The following is an 11,389-nucleotide window of genomic DNA, read 5'->3' on the forward strand; positions in this document are numbered from 1 at the left end:
GTTGCTTTAAGTAGTAACTAATTTTGGTCGCTTTTCTTGAGCGTGATTTGGTGTGTAAAGTACAATGATCGCATATAGACAGTGCTCGAATTGCCTTCAACGTAATGATTCCTTTAGTCACGGCGATGCAGTCGTAACTACTTTACCTTGATGGGGATTCAGTGCAGGAGTAATTATTATCAAAACAAGCAATGATCTCCCGTATTCACGGCTTGGGTATTATTGCAAAATTTTTATTAGCAGTTCTAACAAAATCAATAACTCACATTTTTTCCCCTGCAAGTAAACCAATATTCTTCTCGGGGCTTCATCCTGGTTCTCGGCTGCGGAAGATTAAAAGCGCGCCTAAAAGTGCAATCCTCCCGTAATAGCGGCACCATCAGAGCGTTTGAACTGCTTTCATAGTTAGTTAAGTTGGGATCGCCACGTGGAATGTTGCCTTAACAATCGCATCGATGCATCAGTAAAACGTGGATAAAATGCCGAATACGCATGTTACTGCTTGACACGTGCACGTGATGTTGTCACAGGAACTACGCTAACATATTTCATTCCATCAAACACATGAGCTAGGGTTGCAATGTCTATTTTTTTTTACATTTTCTCTTTCCCAATTAGTCTTGCATGCAGGACTATGGTGAAGAGAGCTTTACACTTTTGAAAGGAACACCCTTGCCCCTGGCATATATTTTGGCCATATGCACCCGCTGCTAAAATGCGAGGGTGCAAGACTAGGGCACCTGTAACAAAGGCTCCTATTTTGAATAGTGTGAGGGTAAGTTAGTCAGTGCGCTGTCTTTAAATGTGATAATTTTCTACAGTGCTATAGGCTATATATGCTCTATATAAGCTGCAAGTTTGCTGCAGCTTTGTGCCTTCAAAATTTGTACAATTTGTAACTGAAATGCTGCCTCGGGCTCTTCTTCATGAGGGAGAACGCGGCAAAGAGTTTAAGGATTGGTGATAAAAAACAGAAAAATGCGGTTTTGAAGGAATTTTTATTTGTACCGCCTGCTACCTAAACGATAAGTAGGAACTTGACGACGTAAAATTAAGCACCTGGTAAGCGTTGCGCGCCGTCAGTGCAAATTAATGAGGCCTGTAGAATTTTTCTAGTGCAGAATGGTGTTTTCGATGCTTCGGTGAGCACCAAACATTTCACAATCTGGCAGCAAAGAAGTAACCACAATCTGTCCTTTTATATTGAATTCCAAAGTTGATGTCTGAAACAAGAGACACTCTAGTACGTCTGCCAGTAGACTTTCAGGGTTTATGCTAGGAAGTGCTTCCTTTGCAAGGCAACTCCATTGGTTATTGACGTTTTGACGAAGCTACACCGAAGGTAGTAAGCCACGCTGTAGTGGTGGGTACTTTCACCTCCTGCTTGCAAGGACAGCTTAGTTTCAAAAGGGATGCCGCCTTGCATTACCATGGGCCCCGAGACCCAAATATTAGGCTGGTGTGAGGCCCATTGCGGAAGGTTGCAAAGTAAATGGGCGACAGCAGTAACCATTGCTTTCATAGTGTTGGTTAAGCCCCGGTTGATGAGCTTCACGTCGCTTTAGGAGGCACTGACCTGCGAGACTCTTTTTTTCTTATGATAGATTAAAGGCAATTGTATGGAACCCTCAGCTTCTTCACATCGTAGCAATTTCTCTGATGAAAAATGCTTGGGCTACCAGAGGGAGCCACACGGAAAGATAGCAAAGAAGCCTTTCCAGGGTAAAAACCGCAGTGCTTAAAATAGAGTGCGTCTAATCTTTATATCAACATTCTGTGGTCTCGTTCATGTGGCACATTGAGGAGAAAAGAAAAGTAATAGCATTTTTGGTAAATGAAAAATAGCATGCACAGAAGCTTGGAACAGGCAAGCATTTTACTTGCCGAGAAAAGGAGCGGCACACCGTGCCAACAGGCATGCAGTAAAGCGGTCCTGCCGTGAGCCCACCTCATTCCCCTGCCAGTTAGCCTAAGACTGCTCGATTCAATCCCGTCATTGCATTCCGTTGCCTATTCACGCTTTCTTTTGCTGCTCTTGCAGGTCGTGGAGGAAGGAACCCGCGAGGTAAGCAATAATCATTTAATATTTCTCTTTACTCTGCGCTGAGCAACGTGTATCTCTCAGAAAAACTCATCAAACAGCAAATGTCTGCCCCAGCTGTCACAGAGTTGTTATCCGTGGAGTTGGTTTGTATCTGTGATGAAAAGTGCGCACAACGCAGCCCACCCAGAGGCGTACAGAGACGCAACACACAAGCGCCGACTAGCAACTGAAATTAATTCCATTGTAGAGAGAGAATTAATGCACAAAAATAAAACAGAACAAAAAGAGAAAGCGCATCTTCGACGCACGCACACAGATTGTTTGCAGTTCACCAGGAACATAAATCTTGAAATCAAGGGACTTCCGCTTGCTCCGAATGAGGACCTTGTCAACACTGTTCAGAAGGTGGCTTCTTGCCTGGGTGTCGAACTTGCCGAGTCTGACATTGATGTAGTGCATCGAGTGCGCTCTAAAGATAAGGATAAGCCAAACGTGGTGGTCAAGTTTGTCACAAGGTCTATCCGAGATAAAGTGCTCAATGCTGCTAAAAAGACCAAACTGAACACGAGACTGCTTGGTTTTGAAGAACAAGAACCATTGTTTGTTAATGAGCACCTGTGTGTTGAAAACAAAGTACTACTATCTAAAGCAAAGAAAGCAGCTAAGGACCACAACTGGAAGTTTGTTTGGTTGTCACAAGGAAAAATTTTGATGCGTAGGGCAGACAACTCCACTGTTCTGCACATCACAAGTGAAGGTGACTTGGCCAACGTTGTGTGACTTTTCTTTTTTTTTTCTGTCGTTTAGATCTTAGCATGACATTTTTTCTGTTTCTTTTGACATGGCTTTTACGTTTCAACAAGTTGACGATTTGATGCGTGATAAAAGCTTTTCAATTTTGCATTGTAACGTGCGTAGCATACGAAGTAACCTAAATAACTTGATTGTACATATGGCAAGATATAAATCCTGTTTTGATGTAATAGCCGTGAGTGAAACGTGGCTCAAGCGTGATGAAGTAGTCTCTTTCCCGGGTAATAAATTTTTATCCCAGCCACGGGATACACGAGCAAGGGGAGGTGGGGTAGGGATGTTTGTCAGAGATAGTGTCTCCTACCAGCTAATGGGAGTTGCGTCTGTTAGTTTTGACTGCATTGAAACCCTGTTCATAAAACTTCAAGATGGTTTGATGGTTGGTGTGGTTTATCGGCCACCAAACACATCGATAACGCAGTTCCTTGAGAAGTTCGAAATGATTCTAACAGAATGTTTTCATGGGCGTCGCTCTAATATTGTCATAATGGGCGATTTCAATTTAGATCTAACACATGGAGTACAGAACAGCTACACTTTCCTTCTCGAATCATTTGCCTTACGCAACCTTATTACAGAACCTACCCACGTAACAAGTACTTCAAGTACTCTAATAGATCACGCCCTCTGTAATATTGTCCCAGGTGTACTGGCCGGTACCTGCGCTGAGGTGGTAGCTGACCATTCACCTATTTTTCTTATAGTAGAAAAAGACCTGCCTCCACAAGCGCAGCTGACGCAGTGTAAAATTCGAAGTAAGATAAACTATGTAGCACTACGTGAAACACTAGAACAAGCCGACTTCACTACGGCATATGATGAAAACGTCAATACTTAGTGTAAGAACTTTTTAGATATCCTTATAAATGCCATTGAACGGAGCTCTCTGCCGAACACTAATAAATACAGCCAGCCAACGTGTCCTTGGATGAATACTGAAATATTAGCCGTGTTAAAAGATAAGGACAAATGGTATCACAAATGGAAGCAGCTGAGATCAAACGAATACTACCTAAGCCAGTATAAGCGTTGCAGGAACTTGTCTGTATCTCTTATGAGAAAAAGAAAAAAGGAATATTATTCATCACTGGTGAAACAGGCGCATGGAAATACAAAAAAAATTTGGGATATAGTGAACGACGCAATCGTCTTGCGATCCAGTACAGCAACACTCCCTGAGACAGTTGACGAAGACACAGCAGAATCATTTAATACCTATTTTACCTCCATTGGGCCTACGGTAGCCGCGCAGGTTCATGCTGACGCACCTACGGCGAAGATGCCGGAACGTGTTAACAACAGTTTTGCTTTGCCTGACATAGACATAGAAGAAATAATCACTGCAGTCGGCAGCCTTTCAGCCGCCAAGGCGGCAGGACCTGATGCAATACCCGTTAGACTGATAAAAAACAACATTGATATACTAGCGATCCATCTACTACACATCTTTAACCATTCATTGGCAAATGGAATATATCCTGACGAGCTGAAGGTTGCAAGGGTTGTACCTATTTATAAAGGCGGTGAGCGATCTGATCCGCGAAACTACAGACCAATATCGGTATTAAATGCAATTAATACAGTTTTTGAAAAGGTTCTTTGTAAACGTATACAAAATTTTCTAAATAAATATAACATTATATGTCATAATCAGCATGGCTTCAGGCCCCAAAGGTCAACGTCATCCGCAGTTCTTGTTCTTTCACAACTTATAAATTCTGCACTGCATAATAATAAGCTGGCCATAGTAGTATATTTAGACATATCAAAAGCTTTCGATACGGTTGATCACACAATACTACAACAGAAATTGGAAACCTACGGTTTAAGAGGGAAAATTTGTGATCTAATTAGAAGCTATTTTACAGGACGGAAACAATATGTTGTCGTGAACAATTTAGCCTCACTACCACAAAGCATTAATCTAGGTGTGCCTCAGGGCTCCGTGCTTGGGCCGCTATTCTTTTCCTGTATATTAATGACCTTCCATCAATGCTGACATATTCGAAAGCTGTAATATATGCCGATGACACTGCATTACTTTTTACAGGGGAAAATTTAGAGGCACTTAAATGTATAATTAATGAAGAGCTTAGTGAAGTTTCGCAGTGGTTTAAAAGTAATCGGCTAACCCTTAACACTGAGAAAATAAAGTACACCGTGTTTCACTCGCGCAGGAAGAACATGAACTACGAACATATATCTCTAACAATCGACAACACGACTCTGCTGAGGGTGCCTCAATACAAGTATCTTGGTGTCCTGTTCGCGTCTGATATGCACTGGAAAGAACAAATTAATAATATTTGCTCCAAATTAGCCTATGGTTGTCATAATTTACTAAAGGCCAGGGACTGCTTTGATCTTCCAATTCTACGCATTCTGTATTTCGCCTTTGTGCACAGTCAATTATCTTATTGCCTGGAAGCATGGGTTGGTACATATAAAACATACCTAGATCCTGTTTCTCGCCTTCAAAAACGAGCTATTCGTATGATAACTTATTCAAATAATACATACCCCAGCAGGCCACTCTTTCAGCAGCTTCGTATCTTACCCCTATCAATGGCATATAAACTGAAGATAGCTGAAATAGTAAACAATGTAATAAAATCTAACAACCCCCTGCCCCTTAGTTTATTTAGATTACCAATGAAACAAACAAGAGCTGCAACCATCGATCTATTTAATTTACCACCTTGTTACAATATGTAGGCCGGAGACTCCTAGAATACAACGGAGCCCATGTGTGGAATGAAATCCCTAATGAAGTTAAAGAAAAAAATAACTTTTCGGCATCTTTAAAACACTATTTAATTTCCATGGAAATGTAGGAATGAATTCAATTGTGTGTGTTAATCTTGAAGTTTTTTTTATTTTACACGTTCTGCAGTAATATTGTACTTGTTTTGTATTTGGACCCCTCACTAGCCGTAAAGGCTATGGGTCCAAACAACAGTTTGTGTACTGTTTCTGAGAATAAATAAAGAAAAAATTCAAAAAAAAAACTTTTCTTCTCGAAAGTTTTCGTCAGGTAGCTCGAGACTTAAAAAGGTAAAAGGTGATCGTAGCTCTGTTCTTGACGTCATATTTATCAGCCAAGGTTTGTAGATACCGCGCGGGCATTGCTGAAGTGCTGCCTTGAGTCTCCGGAAACTCCACAAAAAGTAATGCTCATAGAAACTCCATAAAAATAATGCTCATATATTGTTTTTCAAAGAGGTAAAGGGGCAGTTTCGTCATATTTTTACTTCAATATGGCGGGTTACATGGCTATGGTTATGAGCTAGACTTCCTGTATGGAACATTCAAAGCACTAAGGAAGAATACGTCAATAGGAAACGATTACAAAAGCTTCAATTTAGAAATCTGGTTAAAATATACTTCATAAGGAGACAGATTAACAACTCTTGGAGCACGAAAGATATCATTCTGATTTAGTGTAAACTACAATCCCCCATAACTTCGATATACTAAAAGAACCAAAGAAATATTACAGTTTAAGATTCGATGCGAATTACAGGAAATATTTTGGAGACACCTTGCTTCTGCTAAAAAGTTTGTTCCTGCGATAACAACAAGGTAGAACATGGTTGCAAGACACAAGAAATAGCAAGTCGTCTTGAACTGCGTTTTTTCAGTTATTTTTGAAATACAAGCAGGTGGTCGATTATCTACGTGACAATGTGTGTTTTTCCATCCATAAGCACAAAAATTTTAAGCTGCCAAAATGGGAATCGGTGTCCAACCATCTCTTGTAAGAAATTGAACGGACGTTTTAGGATGATGAAGAAAATAGGAAATCGAGCCGAGAACTTCAAGTTTTGAAGCACGGAAAATTCAATATTGCTCATAGTGAGGCCGTATTTACAATCACTATTATTACTTTTTACACTTTTATGAGATTTTATATTGCATGCAGCAGCTTGCGTCTCTAGCCCATAATATTCATAGCTAGAAAAATTTCTTGTAATGATTGTACTATTCGTGCACTTGTAGAAGAGGCACGTACATACACATGCATTACGAAGGCAATGGACGCTTGACCTCTGCAGTAAATGCCAATTTTTAATTAAAGTAATCAGCACATTGTATAATTTATTGCACGGCTTCTACACTCATAGGAAGTTTATTTTTGTAACTTCTAGCACGTGGAGGCTACACGTCCATAGCGCTTTCTGAAAAGCAGGTTGGTGCCTTACTCGGTGTTCTGTATCAGCCAGTCGGTCTGATAACATTGTACCAGAAATGACGTGTGCTTGACCGGCATGCAGCGCTATCTATAAAAGGACGCTGCTGCCTCGAATAAAAAGCTTTTTGCGTTGCCGGCACCGAAGCGTCTTTCTGCTGCTTAGGACAGAACATGTGGCGACGAGGATGGGATCCGGCGCGCAGTAAATCGCCGCCGGCCAGCAGCAGTCACGAGGCTGAACCGCCTACGGTGCAAGGCGACACGGAGCCCTTGCAGCCACGATTTCATCGGAGGCCAGGAGAAGCGCCAGAACGCCGAGAGGAAGCAAGGCATCACGGAGACCTTGCATGGACTTCAGCTGCTGGCGGGAGCAAGCGAACAAGAAATGGCAACACGGACAAGGCACATCGAGGAAACCAGCTGGCCAAATAAGGGAAATTTGCTCATTATGGCAGAACCTGGACATGGTCCTAAGCTCGGCAGAATGCCCGAATTCAACCCGAAAGTCGACAAAATACGCTCGTATTTTGAACGCTTCGAGAACTTCGTAGAAATAAGTAGAAAAAAAAGCTCTTCTATCAGACCGCGGCTGGAGGCCGCACTTGTGGAGATGAAAGAACAAAAAATTAACTTTTACTTCCACAAGTGTGCTCTCCAGCCGCCGAATAATAGCGGACCTATCGGCTATCGACGTGGTCCGGAGACTCTTGTCCCCGACTGTACTCGGTGCGCAAGCATACGAAGAGCTAAAGAAAATAAATGTGCCTCATTTGCCTTCATACTGAAAAACTGCGCAAAAAACGAAGACACAGAGCGAGAAGGCACAACAAGGGCGCAGACTACCAACTGAATTTTTATTCACATGAAGAGGCCTATATAAGTATCTTCTGCCCACAGCGAGACAAGCACGAAAACACAACAACCGCGAAAATCAGCCCAAAACGCAATCGGCCACTATCCCTTCGCGTGCAACGTGATGCAACCGTCAATTACACTTCCAAAAAAACTGCGCACAAACAAAACCACGACACCCTTAACGGTCAGGCTGATAACACGCCAAAGACCCATATCGCCTGCTCACCTTAAGAAAACTGGCCAAAAAGGTTATCTCCCTACCAAGCAAGGCCACAGATGGTGATGCCACACAGGAATCTGAGTCTTTCTTGATTAGGTAAGCCTCCACCATCTCCCTGCATACCTGATCGCTATGTTTGAACAAGACGCTGGTCCTGTTCAAATGAGGGTGCCATTTTTCGCAACCCTTGCAATGCAAGGCGAGATTAGAGGAAGCTGCGCCCTTCAACGACCTACGATGCTCCGCCATCCGCTCGTTTACACAACGACCCGTCTGGCCGATGTACTTTTTTCCGCACGAGAGCGGCACTTCGTAAACAACTCCACTGTTACACTCTGTGAAACTAGTTTCCTTCCTGTGCGCTACCGAACAACCAGTTCCAGCACGACTGCCCTCAGACTCTAGCTTTTTACGCAGAGTACTACAAATCCGCGCAAGCTTATTTGTCGCCGTGAAAATCACGTCCAATCCGTACCTCGCCCCCACTTTCTTGAGCCGGTGTGAAATTCCATGAACGTACGGAATTCCCACCACACGTCTCTGTCCCTCGTCCTGCTTGGTATTGGAACCACTACTCCCTTTCTTGGCCAGGATCCTTTCGGAGATCTGAGCGAACAACTGCTCCGGAAACCCGGCTTCCTTCAGCCTCTCTACCTGTGCCAGGAAGCTAGCCTCAACTTTGTGGTTACATGATTTCGCAAGGAACGCTTTTAAGCAGGACGTGGCTATACCAGCCTTGACTATTTTGGAATGCCCCGAGCTAAAGTTCAAAAGTGGCTTCTTCGTTCTAGGGTGATATTCCCAACACGCACCATTATCCAGGTACTCGATACTGAGGTCTAGAAACTGGAGGGAATCCGAGCTGGGCATCTCAAAAGTGAATTTGAGGCCGCCACCAGCATCTTGGAACATTTTGACGACGTCCGGAAACGCCCTGGGAGAGTTTGACTTCAAAATGATGAAAAAATCATCGACATAGCGGAAAACTCTTAGCGCTTGATCTCCAAGATCCTCTGCCAGTTCCTGAACCATCCTGCTCAGATAGATATCGCTCAATACAGGTGCAACCCGGGAGCCGATGCAAACATCCGATTTCTGGACGTACACCTTACTGCCCAACCCGACAAAGGTCGATTCCAAGTAAAAAGAAAGCAGTTCTAGGAAACTCTCTGTTGAAACATCGCATTCCGCCATAAACACCAACTCGTCATAGTCTCTGAGAATGCAGTCTTTCACTCTCTTCATCAGCTGAGGATGGGGCAGCGAATAAAACAAGTCTTCCACATCGATGCTGAAGGCGCAGTACTTTTTTCTGTCCAGCGCTGACAGGAACTCAACCACATTTTCAGAGTTGTTCACCAAGAAGGGGTCCAAAAGATTGAGTGATCTCAAGTGCATTTGTAAAAAACCCCGACACAACATGCTGCCATGTGTCCCGCTCAGAAATGATTGCCCTGAAAGAGACGCCCGCCTTATGAGTCTTCGCCGTAAAGAATAAGTCCAGAAATGTACCTTTACCATTCTTGATGGCCGTAGCCAGTACTTCAAGGTTGCTTCTTTGCAGCAGCGCCACGGCTTGCTTTTTGATGGCAGAGGGCTTTACAGCTACTTCCTTGAAGTTCTTTTTCACCGCCTCACCCGCTTTTTGGGCAAAAATCTTTTCTGGGGGCGAGGACTTTTCTGTGTCTCCGTTCTTTGCGCAGTTTTTCAGTATGAGTTCCTACCAACTAGCCCAGTTCATCGTTCTTATTAACTTCATTTGCCTTCTCAGAAGACTTTCGATGAAATTAAACAGCTTCTGGAAGCTCATTTCAGCCCAGCTCATTCAATTATTGCAGAGCGCTGTAAATTTAATCGCTGAATGCAGCAAGAAAATGAAAGCGTCAAAGATTTCATCACTGAACTGAAGCACCTTGCGCGAGATTGCAATTTCGGCACGTTATTAAATGATGCCTTCAGAGACAGGCTGGTTGCTGGTTTGCGTTACGAGGAAACGTAACGGGCTCTTTTTGCACAGCCTGACTTGACGTTCGAGCTGGCGTGCAAAACGGCGCTAGAAAAAGAGCTAGCGCCACAACAGGCGAAGCAAATGCATGAGTGACACAAAACCGTGCAGCGTCAACGTCATTCAGGACGAACGTCGCCGTGATAAGAAAAAGAAATCGAGTACTGTTGCATGGTCAAAAGATCAACGAGAGGAAGAGGGGCGAAGTGCTTGCAAGCATTGCGGAAAGCGTCATGCGGGAGAAAAATGTTGGTATCGAAACCACAGCTGCACGAATTGTGACAAAAGAGAGCATTTGCAAGCCGTCTGCAAAAGCGGAGCCAAAGCAAAAGCTGTCAGATACGTCGACACCACGGACGACGAATCCGAAGACTTGAGCTGTCAGACTGTCTTCTTCTCGGGCAAAAGTTCAAGGGGCTACAGCGTCGACATGAACATTGAAGGAAAGACTGTTTCGATGATAATTGACACAAGTGCAGCGGTTACGATCGTACCAGAGCAGTTCTATAAGCAGTGTTTCCCGCATGTTAAATGTGTGGAATCCAATGTGTCGTTGCGCACTTACACCGGAGAAAAGCTGAAGGTAAATGGAAAAGCAAACGTCTTAGTCAAGCAGGACGCAAGCGAAATCTCTTTGCCTGCAGTGGTAGTGAAGGGAAACGGAACGCCGATGCCCGCTCTCATGGGAAGAGACTGGCTGGAAAAACTGCAGATAAACTGGAAAGCAGTATACAGCCTATCCACGGATAAGTCATTGGAGTAGAGGGTAGAAGCCTTACGGAAAAAGTATCCCCAGGTATTCAAGAGCATACCGGGAGTCGCCAAAAACTTCGAAGCTCGCATCTTTGTAAAAGAAGGGGCTCAACCAGTGTTCTCAAAAGCACGGCCAATACCATTTGCCTTCAAAGAGGAAGTAGCAAAGGACCTGGAAAAGCTCGAGCAGGCCCGAATACTAAAGAGGGTCACGAAAAGTGAATGGGCATCGCCTCTGTATAGTGGTCGCGAAGAAAGGCGGCGCAGGATTTAGGTTATGCGGCGACTACAAAGTCACGGTTAATCCTCTTCTAAAAACTGACTGGAAGATTTTGTATTCCATGCTCGCAGGAGGTAAAATCTTTTCCGGTCTGGATCTATCACAAGCCTATCAGCAAGTGCCGCTTGCTGAGGAAAGCAAAGCGCTGTTAACCGTTAACAATCATCTCGTATTATTCTAGTTTCAGCGCCTACCATTCGGCATCTCTAGCGCAGCCGCTATCTTTC

Source organism: Amblyomma mixtum, chromosome 4 (genome assembly GCF_055824585.1).
Source record: "Amblyomma mixtum isolate Tamu chromosome 4, ASM5582458v1, whole genome shotgun sequence".
Lineage (NCBI taxonomy): Eukaryota > Metazoa > Arthropoda > Arachnida > Ixodida > Ixodidae > Amblyomma > Amblyomma mixtum.